The 15,380-nt window shown below is 44.2% G+C and overlaps 1 protein-coding gene across 3 annotated transcripts in view; it reads left to right on the top strand.

Annotated features, from left to right (window-relative positions):
- Nucleotides 1-14,767: 14,767 nt before the first annotated feature.
- The window catches only part of LOC132400663 (phosphatidate phosphatase LPIN1-like), a 76,398-nt gene continuing 75,785 nt past the window's right edge, over nt 14,768-15,380 (top strand). For 2 of the 3 annotated variants that reach the window (XR_009514328.1, XM_059981877.1), the window contains exon 1: nt 14,769-14,898. The gene's annotated coding sequence lies outside the window, so the exon portion shown is untranslated. Of the gene's footprint in view, nt 14,899-15,380 lie in introns of all 3 variants that reach the window. The other variant, XM_059981876.1, reaches the window with a different exon arrangement.

Here is a 15,380-nt window from a genome sequence, read left to right as displayed (position 1 = left end):
ACAGCCTTGTTTTCTAAAATCAAGGATTAATGGATGTCTAGTGCAACTACTCTGACTCCTGGCAGTTGCCTGGCTGTGTTCACGGGAGCTGCATTGTGACTCCTGTGTTCAATGTCATCTCTTCACAAACTGGAGTAATCTTGTATAATGAGAGGCACAGTGGATAAACATGCAAAATACTTGTTGAAACTGTAACTCAGCAGTAAAGGAGAAAGCGAAATGCCGATTAGCAAAAGCACTATTCTGCTCATAAACATTGACATTGTTGAGGCTCATTCCCAGATTACTTGGTCCAACCTGACTCAAGACCAGTGCTTGGATTTTTAAATAACAGCTTTGGACTCAGTGATAGGCAAAACACTTGACGTCCAAAAGTACTGTTGAGTTGTAATAACAGATTTAATTTCAAGTAGCAAAGCCGATCCTGTAGCCTAGTATTTATAAAACAAGGGATTGGTATAATCTGTCAGTGCAGAATTGTTTGGCTTACAATTTATTTGAAACTTCTGGTTAAAGTCAGTGAAGCTGGAAGAGCTTTGACAGTGCAGTTACTAGAATTTGCATAGTGCAAAGCTCTCATTGAATAGACCAGACAACCACAATCCTGTGCTAGCATACATAAGCTTGTATGTCAAAAGCTGACCACAATTAGAATGTACACCAGGCTCACAGCAGTAGTATGGTTTTGTATGTTCATGCTTTTGTCAATAATAAGAAACTAGCTCAAATGTGGAAAGAAAGAAGACACCATGGGAATTATTCCCCAGTTAAAATACTCGGTGAAATATCAGATGACTCCAGCTAACATTGTTTTTTTCCAAAGATGGAGCAACAAGTTGGTCAGTATCTATATCTAATCATTCTATAATTCTCTGATTATTCACAGATTTATCTCAGCTAGTAGCTGTGCAAAGTAAATGCATGGATTTGTATTGTGAGATGAAGACTTTGCATGTTTTGTTAATGAAATAGAATTTGCTATTTTCACAAAGTGTCACAGTTGTAAATTTCTATGTTTAGTGAAAAGATAATATACAAACATGGGAACTTCTTCACTCAACCATAGTCTTCATTCTCCCTTCTCTCCATGCACCTATCTCAATTCCCGATCCTGTATGTGTTTGCTTGACAAAAATTGATCAATGTTAGCATTTTCTATTATGCTGCCCTCAACAGCTTTTTCAGTGTAGGCATTAGAGTTTGATTATACTTCGTGTGAAGAAGTAATTTCTGTTTTTAAATCTTTGAAGTCTTGCTTGCTTTACTATACACTGGGCTAAACAAACTCAGTAACGTGCAGAAGATAAAGGCTGGTTACACTTCATATCCAGACCCAGCTTTACGTCAGCTGTTACTGGCACACCTATTGTGATGCTATTCATGTGAATTGAATCACAGACCTTCTGAAAAAGAGATGAGAGAGGCTATGTTTTGTTTGTAAAAAGCAAACTGCTGGAGAATCTCATTGGGTCAAGCTGCATCTGTAGAGGCAAACAAATAGTTGATGTTTCAGGCCAAAACCCTGAGTGTAGAGGGCAGATGAGAAGAAGAGGTGAGGCTGGGGCTGGCAGGTAATAGGTGGAACTAATTGATGAGTGAGATGATTGGCAGGTGGATCAGGTAGGAGGAGGGCAGGGTGGAGAGAGACAGAGGCTGGAAGGTAGTAAGGGGAGCCAATTTAGGGCTATGGGTTTTGGGAGAAAAGGAGATGTGAAACCACATAAAGGAACTATGAAAGGCAGATGGAAGCAGACAGACAGACAGACATACTCTATTGATCCCAAGGGAAATTGGATTTCATTACAGTCGCACCAACCAAAAATAGTATAGAAATATAGCAATATAAAACCATAAATAATTAAACAATAATAGGTAAATTACGCCAAGTGGAAATAAGTCCAGGACCAGCCTATTGGCTCAGGATGCCTGACACTCCGAGGGAGGAGTTGTAAAGTTTGATGGCCACAGGCAGGAATGACTTCCTATGACCCTCAGTGTTACATCTCAGTGGAATGAGTCTCTGGCTGAACGTACTCCTGTGCTTAACCAGTACATTATGGAGTGGATGGGAGACATTGTCCAAGATGGCATGCAACTTGGACAGCATCCTCTTTTCAGACACCACTGTCAGAGAGTCCAGTTCCACCCCCACAACATCATTGGCCTGACGAATGAGTTTGTTGATTCTGTTGGTGTCTGCTACCCTCAGCCTGCTGCCCCATCACACAACAGCAAACATGATAGCCCTGGCCACCACAGACTCGTAGAACATCCTCAGCATCATCCGGCAGATGTTAAAGGACCTCAGTCTCCTCAGGAACTAGAGACAGTTCTGACCCTTCTTGTAGACAGCCTCAGTGTTCTTTGACCAGTCCAGTTTATTGTCCATTCGTATCCCCAGGTACTTGTAATCCTCTACCATGCGAGGGAGGGGAAGGAGATGGAAACACAATGGATTAGGCAAGTAGATGATAGACACATGAAGTCAGATGGGGAAACCAAGTAATGGGAGAGTGTGGGGTTGGAAAGGATCTCTGTGGATCAGAAAGACAGAAAAAAACAAATAGAGGGTGCAGATACCTGAAACTAGGAAATTCAGTCTTTGTATCAGAGCATTATTGACTACCCAGGGAGAACAGGATGACAGTAAAAACATTAGAACTCCAAAGACCCCCTTCTTCCCCTCCCATGCACAAGCATCAACTCTCCCCCTCCCCATTTAATTTAGCAAAAAGCATCAGCACCCACCACCCACCAAGCAAGCAATAGCAAAGCCCCAATCAGAGACCATGATCTTCAGTACAGAAGGGCCATGAGGACAGAGTGCAAATGTTTGTCAAAATGATTGCTTAGATGATGCTTTGTATAGAAGATGCATGTGAATCTCTGCCTCATTTGTTTGTGTCCCTGGATGTGATGAGGGAGGATGTATAAGGATAGGTGTTACACCTCCTATGGTTGCAAGGAAAGTGATGGGAGATTGAGTGAGTGAGTGGGTGTGGAGGTAACCAATCAGGGAGTCATGAAAAGAGTGCTGGATTTGGAGGCTGATAGGATAATGGTAGGGACCAAAGGAACTATATCTCTGTTCTAGGCGAGGTGCAGTGAGAGCAATAGTGAGGGAAGTGAAGGAGTGAGGAACACATCTTTCCTGAAAAATGAGGACATTTCAAATATTGTGGAACATCATCTCAAGGACAGGTGAAGCGGAGCTGGGAGAAATTGAGAGAAAAAGGATAATGTCCTTACAGAGACAAATTGGGACGAAGTTTCATCAGTTTCTAAAGTCTCTAATCATTAATGTAAAAGCCTTGTACGGCACATCTGCAGGAGATGTCAGAATGACTGGCCTGATAAAAGATCACTGGTTGTCAATGTTCGTGGTCCTCCCAGTGCGCAGAAAGGCTACAGCACTGAAACCAAGTGGGACTTCATAGGGCTGCATAGGGGTTAAGGTCAGTGTGGCCTTGTGCACATTCTAAGAGAGAAATGGTGTGGTGGTGGGGGATTGGTGTCATGGAGTTAAGAGAGGAGTGGACTGGGATGAGAGTGATCTGGCCTGATTTATCCTTCCTGATGCATAGTGTCCAGAACCAAATACATTACTCCTGACACCACCCCCCACCGAGTTTAACCAGTGCTTTGTATGACCAATCACTTCAACAATTCAGAGCAAGAAGGCTGCGAGGCAACTGCTGATTTTTCAGAGCGAAGGGAGTTTTTTACTACTCGAGTTAAAGAGAGGCGAGATTGCGCAGGCGTGTGATGTCCGCCAGTTGAGGGGGTCAGACAGGCAATTCTGTGGACGCAGGGAAGAAACTCCGATGGTAGTTTGCCTCCCAGTTGCCAGGATCCAGGATGTTTCAGATCGCGTCCAAGATATCCTGCAGTGGGAGGGAGAACAGCCGGAGGTCATGGTACATACTGGTACCAATGACATAGGTAGCAAAAAGGAAGAGGTCCTGAAAAAAGACTACAGGAGTTAGGAAGGAAGTTGAGGAGCAGGACCGCAATGGTAGTAATCTCAGGCCTGTGCCACATGACAATGAGAATAGGAATAGAATGAGGTGGAGGATAAATGTGTGGCTGAGGGATTGGAGCAGGGGACAAGGATTCAGATTTCTGGATCATTGGGACCTCTTTTGGGGCAGATATGACCTGTATGAAAAGGATGGGTTGCACTTGAATCCCAGGGGGACCGATCTCCTGGCGGGGAGGTTTGCGAAGGCTACTGAGAAGAGTTTAAACTAGAATTGTTGGGGGGTGGGAACTGAACTGAAGAAACTGGGGAAGAGGAGTTTGGCTCACAAATAGAGAAAGCTTGGAGACAGTGTGAGAGGGAGGATAGGCAGGTGATAGAGAAGGGACACGCTCAGACCGAAGGCTTGAGATGTGTCTATTTTAATGCAAGGAGTGTTGTGAATAAAGCGGATGAGCTTAGAGAGTGGATCAGTACTTGGAGCTATGATGTGGTGGCCTTTACAGAGACTTGGATAGTTCAGGGACAGGACTGGTTATTTCAAGTGCTAGGTTTTAGATGTTTCAGAAAGAACAAGGACGGAGGCAAAAGAGGTGGGGTGTGGCCCTGTTGATCAGAGATAGTGTCACGGCTGCAGAAAAGGTGGACGCCATTGAGGGATTGTCTATAGAGTCTCTGTCAGTGGAGCTTAGGAACAGGAAGGGGTCAACAACTTTACTGGGTATTTTTTTATAGGCCGCCCAATAGTAACAGGGATATCAAGGAGCAGATAGGGAAACAGATCCTGGAAAGGTGTAATAATAACAGAGTTGTCGTGATGAGAGACTTTAATTTCCCAAATATCAATTGGCATCTCCCTAGAGTGAGGGGTTTAGACGGGGTGGAGTTTGTTAGGTGTGTTCAGGAAGGTTTCTTGACACAATATGTAGATAAGTCTACAAGAGGAGAGGCTGTACTTGATCTGGTATTGGGAAGTGAACCTGGTCAAGTGTCAGATCTCTCAGTGGGAGAGCATTTTGGAGATAGTGATCAGAGATAGGAACAGACAAGTGAGAAAAGCGTTTAATAGTAGTAAGGGGAATTATGAGGCTATCAGGCAGGAAACTGGAGGCTTAAATTGGAAACAGATGTTCTCAGGGAAATGTACAGAAGAAATGTGGCAAATATTCAGGGGATATTTGTGTAGACTTCTGTATATTCTATATATGTTCCAATGAGACTTATGGTAGGGTACTGGAACTGTGGTGTACAAAGGCTGTAATAAATCTAGTCAAGAAGAAAAGAAAAGCTTACAAAAGGTTCAGAGAGCTAGGTAATGTTAGAGATCCAGATGGTTATAAGGCTACTAGGAAAGAGCTTAAGAATGAAATTAGGAGAGCCAGAAGGGGCCATGAGAAGGCCTTGGCAGACAGAATTAAGGAAAACCCCAAAGTAATCTACAAGTATGTGAAGAGCAAGAAAATAAGATGTGAAAGAATAGGACTTATCAAGTGTGACATTGGGAAAGTGTGTATGGAATCCGAGGAAATAGCAGAGGTACTTAATGAATACTTTACTCCAGAATTCACTATGGAAAAGGATCTTAGTGATTGTAGTGATGACTTGCAGTAGACTGAAAAGCTTGAGCGTGTAGATATTAAGAAAGAGGATGTGCTGGAGCTTTTGAAAAGCATCAAGTTGGATAGGTCTCCAGGACTGGATGAAATGTACCCTAGGCTACAGTGGGAGGTGAGGGAGGAGATTGCTGAGCCTCTGGCAATGATCTTTGCATCATCAATGGGGACGGGAGAGGTTCTGGAGGATTGAAAGGTTGCAGTTGTTGTTCCCTTATTCAAGAAAGGGAGTAGAGATAGCCCAGGAAAATATAGAGCAGTGAGTCTTACCTCAGTGGTTGGTATGTTGATGGAGAAGATCCTGAGAGGCACAATTTATGAACATTTGGTGAAGTAGAATATGATTAGGAATAGTCAGCATGGCTTTGTCAAGGGCAGGTTGTGCCTTACGAGCATGATTGAATTTTTTGAGGATGTGACTAAACACATTGATGAAGGAAGAGCAGTAGATGTAGTGTATATGGATTTCAGCAAGGCATTTGACAAGGTACCCCATGAAAGGCTTACTGAGAAAGTAAGGAGGCTTGGGATCCAAGGGGACATCGCTTTGTGGAATCAGAATTTGTTGCCCATAGAAGGCAAAGAGTGGTTGTAGATGGAGGTTGGTCACCAGTGGAGTGCCTCAGGGATCTTTTCTGGGACCCTTACTGTTTGTGATTTTTATAAATGACCTGGATGAGGAAGTGGAGGGATGGGTTAGTAAGTTTGCTGATGACGCAAAGGTTGGAGGTGTTGTGGATAGTGTGGAGAGCTGTCAGAGGTTACAGCAGGACATTGATAGGATGCAAAACTGGGCTGAGAAGTGGCAGATGGAGTTCAAGCCAGATAGTGTGAAGTAGTTCATTTTGGTAGGTCAAATATGATGGCAGAATATAGTATTAATGGTAAGACTCTTGGCAGTGTGGAGGATCAGAGGGATCTTGGGTTCTGAGTCCATAGGATGCTCAAAGCAGCTGCGCAGTTTGACTCTGTGGATAAGAAGGCATATGGTGCATTGGCCTTCATCAATCATGGAATTGAGTTTAGGAGCCGAGAGGTTATATTGCAGCTATATCGGACCTTGGTCAGACCCCACTTGGTGTACTGTGCTCAGTTCTGGTCGCCTCACTACAGGAAGGATGTGGAAGCCATAGAAAGGGTGCAGAGGAGATTTACAAGGATGTTGCCTGGATTGGGGAGCAAGCCTTATGAGAATAGGTGGAGTGAACTCGGCCTTTTCTTCTTGGAGCAAAGGAGGATGAGAGGTGATCTGATAAAGATGTACAAGATGATGAGAGGCATTGATTGTGTGGATAGTCAGAGGTTTTTTCCCAGGGCTGAAATGGTTGCCACAAGAGGACACAGGTTTAAGGTGCTGGGGAGTAGGTACAGAGGAGATTTCAGGAGTAAGTTTTTTACTCAGAGAGTGGTGAGTGCATGAAATGGGCTGCCAGCTACGGTGGTGGAGGCAGAATCCAAACAGATGGTAAATGGATCACCTGACTGAGGTGCAGAAGATCCCATAATTAAGATCAGCGAATTCCCCTCAGTACTCTGGTCAATATTTGTCATCAGCTAACATTGTCACTGCCACATTGCTATGCACGAATGAAACACTGCACTTCGTATGAGACTTTCAACTTCCTCATTTTGGGATTCTTTTGGATTCTATAAAGGATGTAAACTTAACACATAGATGTGACTCATTGAATGAGAGAGGACCAATTTATACATGAGCTAATGTTTTGCTATGTCTGCTGTTTGACTACTTTCCAGGCATTTCTTTGGTTCATTGGATCAGTTTGCAAAGTTTGCTTAGTCGGCAGAGATGTGCTCTCCTTGCATCTAACCTGGGTGGTGCATCATGAGTGGGGTCATGGGGCTGCTTATGAGCACAGAGGATAGATGGGAACAGCGGTGATGTCAAGATAAAGCTGGGGAATCTGCTACAAGGAAGAGGGTATTGAACAGAAGGCCTGAGGCACAAAGAGTATTTTGTGCTCCATCACCTTTGCTAAGGAGCAATATGATTTTGGCATAGACTAGTTGAGCTGAAGAGCCTGTTTCTGCTTTGTATGACGCAAATAAAGATCTTTGCTTCAGCAGGGAAGCAGCTATTGAGCTCTGTCACCTGTCGCAGCAACAATTCATGCTTTAAAGTAGTCTGTGTACAACATTCTCAATGGCTGGTAAAGTCTTTGTCAACCACATTTTCTATGCAACCTGCTGTCTGCCAGAGAGTGATGTCAGCAACTTCCCTCAGCTCTTTGCTAAATTAAGGAAGTCACCAAATCTCTGAAAATCAAAAGAAGCACTCAAATTACTTCTGCTTTTTGCAGAGCGAAGCTGTACATGTGAGGACTTTGTCACACAGACATAGAGTAGTGAGAGTAGATATAGGACCGATAGAAAATGATGCTGGAGAAATTGGAATGGGAGATAAGGAGATGGTGTAGGAACTGAACGAATATTTTGCATCAGTCTTCACTGAGGAAGACATCAACAATATACCAGACATTCAAGCGTGTCAGGGAAGAGAAATATGCACAGTCACAATTACGACAGAGAAAGTACTCAGGAAGCTGAATAGTCTAAGGGTAGATAAATCTCCTGGACCAGATGGAATGCACCCTCGTGTTCTGAAGGAAGTAGCAGTGGAGATTGCGGAGGCATTAGCGATGATCTTTCAAAAGTCTACAGATTCTGGCCTGGTTCCAGAGGACTGGAAGATTACAAATATCACTCCACTATTTAAGATAGGGTAAAGGAAGTGAAAAGGAAATTATAGACCTTTCAGCTTGACATTGGTGGTTGGGAAGTTGTTGGAGTCAATTGTCAAGGATGAGGCTACGGAGTACCTGGAGGCATATGACAAGATATGCAGAACACATCATGGTTTCCTTAAAAGAAAATCCTGCTTGACAAACCTAGTGCAATTCTTTGAGGAAATTACAAGTAGGCTAGACAAGGGAGATGCAGTGGATGTTGTGTATTTGGATTTTCAGAAGGCCTTTGACAAGGTGCCGCACATGAGGCTGCTAAACAAGATAAGAGCCCGTGGAATTACGGGAAAGTTACATATGTGGATAGAGGGTTGGTTGATTGGCAGGAAACAGAGATTGGGAATAAAGGGATCCCATTCTGGTTGGCTGCCGGTTACCAGTGGTGTTCCACAGGGATCTGTGTTGGGGCCGCTTCTTTTTACATTGTATATCAATGATTTGGATTATGGAATAGATGGCTTTGTGCCTAAGTTTGCTGATGATACAAAAATAGGTGGAGGGGCCGGTAGTGCTGAGGAAACAGAGAGTCTGCAGACAGACTTGGATAGATTGGGGGAATGGGCAAAGAAGTGGCAAATGAATTAAAATGTCAGAAAATGTATGGTTATGCACTTTGGTAGAAGAAATAAAGGGGCAGACTATTATTTAAATGGGGAGAGAATTCAAAGTTCTGAGATGCAACGGGACTTGGGAGTCTTCGTGCAGGATACCTGTAAGGTTAACCTCCAGGTTGAGTCGGTGATGAAGAAGGCGAATGCAATATTGGCATTCATTTCTAGAGGAATAGAGTATAGGAGCAGGGATGTGATGATAAGGCACTGGTAAGACCTCACTTGGAATACTGTGTGCAGTTTTGGGCTCCTTATTTAAGAAAGGATGCACTGACATTGGAGAGGGTTCAGAGAAGATTCACTAGAATGATTCCAGGAATGCAAGGGTTAACATATGAGGAACATTTGACCGCTCTTGGACTGTACTCCTTGGAGTTTAGAAGAATGGGGGGGGGGGGGTGGATCTCATAGAAACATTTCTAATGTTGAAAGGCATGGACAGAGTGGATTTGGCAAAGTTGTTTCCCATGGTGGGGGAGTCTAGTATGAGAGGACATGACTTGAGGATTGCAGGGCGCCCATTCAGAACAGGGATGCGAAAAATTTTTTTTAGCCAGAGGGTGGTGAATCTGTGGAATTTGTTGCCACGGGCAGCAGTGGAGGTCAAGTCATTGGGTGTATTTAAGGCTGAGATTGACAACATCAACAGTAAAAAAAGGACCCAATTACATTGATACCTGAATCATATACTTATTCCTTTTTCTCTTTGTTTCTACAACTGGTCTTTCCCAATGGCCAAGTGTTGAGAGACGGACTTTGGCTGAGATTGTCAGATGGCTTTGAGGACAACCTTGAGCAGTGCTGGGACTAGACTGTCCCTGACTAGTCAGGGCATCAAAGGTTATGGTGAGAAGGCGAGGGAATGGGACTAAAGGGGAGATTGGATCAGCTCATGATGAAATGGTGGAGCAGACTCGATGGGCCAAATAGCCGACTTCTGCTCCTTTGTCTTATGGTCTAAAATATTACATGACATCCTCCCCTCTGTGTTGGGTGCCATTAAATGCCTAAACTTTATCTTGTGTGCGCTCTATCAGCAGCTGAGCTTATTGACCAGTCAAAGGGACTCCGTTTAGTTCAAAGTTCAAAGTAAATTTATTATCGAAGTACATATACATCATTATATGCAACTCTGAGAATTATTTTCTTCCAGGCTTTCTCAGTAAATCAAATAACCACAATAGAACCAATGAAAGATTTGGGTGTACAGTCAATGTGCAAAAAGCAACAAACTATGCAAATATTTAAAGCAAGAAGTAATAATACAAATAATAAGCAAATAAGCAATAACTATCGAGAACATGAAAATGAAGAGTCCTTGGAAGTGAGTCCATGGGAACATTTCAGTGATTTGGCGAGTGAAATTGAACGAGGTATCGCCTCTGGTCCAGGAGCCTGATGATTGAGGGGTAATAAACCTGGTTGTGTGAGCCCTCGGCTGTACTTTCTTTCTGATGGCAGCAGCAAGAAGAGAGCATGATCTGGGTGGTGGGGGTTCCTGATGATGGACGCTGCTTTTCTGCAACAACACTCCATGTAGATGGGCTTAGTGGTGGGGAGGGCTTTACCCATGATGGACTGGGCCATATCCACTATTATAGGATTTTTCATTCAAAAGCTTTGTTGTTTCCATACCAGGCTGTGCTGCACCAGTCGATAGCGTCTCCACCACATATCTACAGATGTTTGTCAATGTTTTAGATGTCATGCTGTATCTTCAAGGAAATGGAGGCGTTGCTGTGCTTTCTTTGTAATTGCTCCTATGTGCTGGCACTAGGACAGGTCTTCTGAAGTGATAACACCAAGGAATTTAAAGTTGCTGACCCTCTCCACCTCTGATCCTCCAGTGATAGACTGCTGGTTTCCACCTCTTGAAATCTTTAATCAGTTCCTTGGTCTTACTAACATTGTGTTAGACATTGTTGTTCTGGCACCACTGAGCCATAATTTCAATCTCCCTCATATCAGCTGATTTGTTACCACCTTTGACTTGGCGTACGATAGAGGTGTCATCAGCAAACTTGAATATGACATTAATGCTTTGTTTAGCTACGCAGTTATAAGTATGAAGTGAGTAAAGCAGGGGCTTAAGCAAACAGCCTTGTCGTGCAACCTGTGCTGATGGAGATTGTGGAGGTGGTAGTTACATCAATTATATAATACAGCTTTGTGCCCAGTACATTTTGAAGCAAATATGACTTTTTTTTAATCCTGTGATACCAGGTCAACAGGTTACAGCCTGGCTGATTCTATCTGGAAGTGGATCGTGGAAGAGTCAGGAGTCTAAGTACAGCTGTAGAAAAGGCTTCCAACATCACATAACAATGAGAAAAGGCATCTGACCTATGTTTCCTACTTCATTTCACTGCAATGCCAAGTCCTAGCTCCAAATTCATAACAAAACCGCAATGGTCACAATGCAGAACACACAATAAATGCTGGAGGAACTCAGAAGGCCAGGGAGCATCTATGGAAAAGAGTAAACAGTCGATATTACGGGCCAAGACACTTCATCCAGACTATCACAACAACATCAACAGTAAAAAAAGGACCCAATTACATTGGGTCATATACTTATTTCTGAATCATATACTTATTTCTTTTTCTCCTTGTTTCTACAACTGGTCTTTCCCAATGGCCAAGTGTTGAGAGACGGACTTTGGCTGAGATTGTCAGATGGCTTCGAGGACAAACTTGAGCAGTGCTGGGACTAGACTGTCCGGATTCTGAGTGCAGTATCAGAGTGTGCTTTGCATCAGCTGAATTAAAATGCCACGTAATCCAGCAGGGTATGCTGCCATTCTGAGAGGGGGCACGAGCCAATGGGACAATTCCTTTCTACAGGAATAGTGCACAGGGGCTCTAATTCTTTGACATGATGTTAGGGGAAAATAAGATAAATTTTATTTCAAAAGATGCAGGAGGTCATGCCAATAGAATAGAATAGATTAGAATAGTACAGCACATTACAGGCCCTTCAGCCCATAATGTTGTGCCGACCCTCAAACGCTGCGTCCCATATAACCCCCCACCTTAAAATCCTCCATATACCTGTCAAGTAGTCTCTTAAGCTTCACTAGTGTATCTGCCTCCACCACTGACCCAGGCAGTGCATTCCACGCACCAACCACTCTCTGAGCAAAAAACCTTCCTCTAATATCCCCCTTGAACTTCCCTCCCCTTAGCTTAAAGCCATGTCCTCTTGTACTGAGCAGTGGTGCCCTGGGGAAGAGGCACTGGCTATCCACTCTATCTATTCCTCTTAATATCTTGTACCCCTCTATCATGTCTCCTCTCATCCTCCTTCTCTCCAAAGAGTAAAGCCCTAGCTCCCTTAATCTCTGATCATAATCCATACTTTCTAAAACAGGCAGCATCCTGGTAAATCTCCTCTGTACCCTTTCCAGTGCTTCAACATCCTTCCTATAGTGAGGCGACCAGAACTGGACACAGTACTCCAAGTGTGGCCTAACCAGAGTTTTATAGAGCTGCATTATTACGTCGTGACTCTTAAACTCTATCCCTCGACTTATGAAAGCTAACACTCCATAAGCTTTCTTAACTACCCAATAGCATACACCTGAGAAGATCTGGAGCTCAGTGAGGAAAGGTGATCAGTAGATAGAAAAGCTTGCAGAAATAATGGGGGAAGAATCAGAAGGTCTGGGATGGAACAGTGAAATCATTTGTGATAACATTGGCAGAAAAGCTTGTTTCTCAGTCCCTGATAGGTCTCCAATTGAAGATTGCTACCCTTGCTAGTGGAACAAGTACCACACCTGCCCCTACACCTCCTCCCTCACTATCATTCAGGTCTCCAAACAGTTCTTCACCTGTGAGTCTGTTGGAGTCATATACTGTGACTGATGCTCCCGGTGTGGCCTCCTGTATATCGGTGAGATCTGACATAGATTGGGAGACTGCTTCGCCGAGCAGCTACGCTTCATCGAGCAGCTACGCTTCATCCACCCGAAAAAGTGGGATCTCCCGATGGTCACCAATTTCAATTCTACTTCCCATTCCGATATATCAGTCCTGGCCTCCTCCACAGCTGCAATGAGGCTACACTCAGGTTGGAGGAGCAACATCTTATATTCTGAGAAACACACAACAAATGCTGGAGGAGTTCAGTTGGCCAGGCAGCATCTATGAAAAAGAGTAAACAGTTGATGTTTCTGTCTGAAACCCTCCACCTTATATTCCGTCTGGGAAGCTTCCAATCTGGCGGTATGAACATCGATTTCTTGAACTTCCAGTAACTGCCCCCCTTCACCCTTCACCATTCCCATTTCCCTCTTTCACCTCATCTCCTTACCTGCCCATCACCTCCCTCCCCTTCTCTTTCTTCCTTGGTTTCTACCCTCTCCTGTCAGGTTTCCCCCTTCTACACCCCTCCCCTCTCCCAGTGTCCCAGTACGGATTAAGGGTCTCGGACCGAAGCGTCAACTGTTGACTCTTTTTCATAGATGCTGCTTGACTTGCTGAGTTCCTCCAGCATTTTGTGTGTGTCGCTCTGGATTTCCAGCATCTGCAGATTTTCTCATGTTTGTGGCTCGAATTGAATGCCCTCACTCTCAACAAGCTGTTAAATCTCACCCCTCTGGACTGCCCAAAACTTCCAGAGTAGCTCTGAAGTGTAGCAGCTGTGGCAAGTAATCACAGCTGCCCGGTCTTTCACTTAGTACTAATGCCACAGTAAGTAACAAGTTAATTCCCGACCTCCCTACCCACTGGGGTCACTAGCTGAGGCTGTAACCAGTATTTTTCGTTTAAACAAAAATAGAATCAACATTAAAATAAATTACTATTGATATCAAATACTGAATTCAATAAACAGCTCCAGTCATGCAACTGTTTAAAAAAAAGTCTTTTAGGACAAATCAGAAAATAGTTTGTTTTCTCCTTATGAAAAGTTAAGAGATGTAAACAGAGTCAGTAAGATATTATATATCTTTCTTTCAATGTTCAGAATTTTCGTTTTAAAACCACTAGCCAAGAACGTCAAGTACATGTTAAAAATTTCGCAGATGGATCTAAACGAAACAAAAACTGATTGGCAAATCAGTGAAAGTTTCCTTGAAACGATTACCTTATTCCTCTTATGCAAATAAAATCAGCTAAGCATATATCGTAGAAGTACTGATGTACCGACGGTCGCCTGATTGGCTGAGCAGATCACCTCAGGTTGAGCCCAACGCCTGATGCATCACTCATCATATTACAGGCTAATGACTGTACACAGGACATAGCAAAGATAGAATTCTCAGAAACAGCTCTGTCTCCTCGGACGGCAGAGATTACCCCTGGATACTTTTATAACTAATATATATTTTTAAATAATGAAAAAACACAAGAAGCCTTAAGATCCCGATATCTTATGTTTATCAAATAGTTCTGCATTGCTTAAACTATGCCCCGATGTTAATATTCACATCCTCCCTCCCGTCCTTTCAAACGTCAAAACACCAGAATTGCCCTCAACTTCCCGGCTTCAAGACGCTGCATATTCTGTCTTCTGTCCTAATGTCTCATTAGATGCCTAGCTAAGCTTTCGACAGTTCCCCTGCGGGAGAAAAAGCATAGGAAGGTGGAATGTGTTGTCAAATGGAGGTGTTTTTGTCGATGTGTCTGTCACGGAGAGGAAGTCAGACGGCAGCAGCAGAACTTTGCGGGAGCTGGGCAGGCTGAAGTGGGCGGCGCTGTGCGGCGAGGCACCGCCTCCTCGCCGCCGTTGCCGCCCCGCCATTGGAGCGCCGTCCTCGGGCGCCGCTGACGTCAGAGCAGCCCGGAGCGGTCTGCGCAGCGCGGCGGGACGGCGTTCGGTCGAGGGGCTGCTCGGAGCTTCGTGGAACTCGAGCCCTCCCTGGGGTTGTGTTTGCCGGCTGTGCAGTGAAGCTGAGGCAGTGGGGTGCTGGTGAAGTGAGGGGGCAGGTGTGAGTATGTTGTTGTTGTTGATGATGGTGGGGGTACGTGTGGGGTCGGGATGAGAGGGTGATGGAGGGGTTTTGCGGTAGGAGTGAGGTGGGCGAGGAGTTGGAACAGGTGTTATCCTCAAAGAGTTCCGTAGCTGATCTATCATTTTCGGTTATTTGATCACAAACCTTAATGGTTCCTGTTGTGGAAGGAATTGAACAATCTCTCCGTAAATCAGTAGTTCATCCTGTCTGCATCATCTCGGACAATGTTTATTTAGGCAAGTAAGTGACCAGCCCAAAGGCAGAATCTGACCACCCACCTACCACTGATATCCACCGGCATTACCATCTGTGAGATCTGCACTCTCAATATCCTGCATGTCACCGTTGACCAGGACTCCACTGGATCAACGGTACTTCCTCTGGGCACCAGAACAGGCAAAATGCTAGATGTCCTCTGGCAATTGATTTACCAGATGATGCTTCAAGGCTTTTCCACC

This window comes from Hypanus sabinus, chromosome 10, assembly GCF_030144855.1.
Source record: "Hypanus sabinus isolate sHypSab1 chromosome 10, sHypSab1.hap1, whole genome shotgun sequence".
NCBI classification, from domain to species: domain Eukaryota; kingdom Metazoa; phylum Chordata; class Chondrichthyes; order Myliobatiformes; family Dasyatidae; genus Hypanus; species Hypanus sabinus.
Note: the sequence above shows the minus strand (reverse complement) of the source record. Positions and strands in the feature narration are given on the sequence as shown.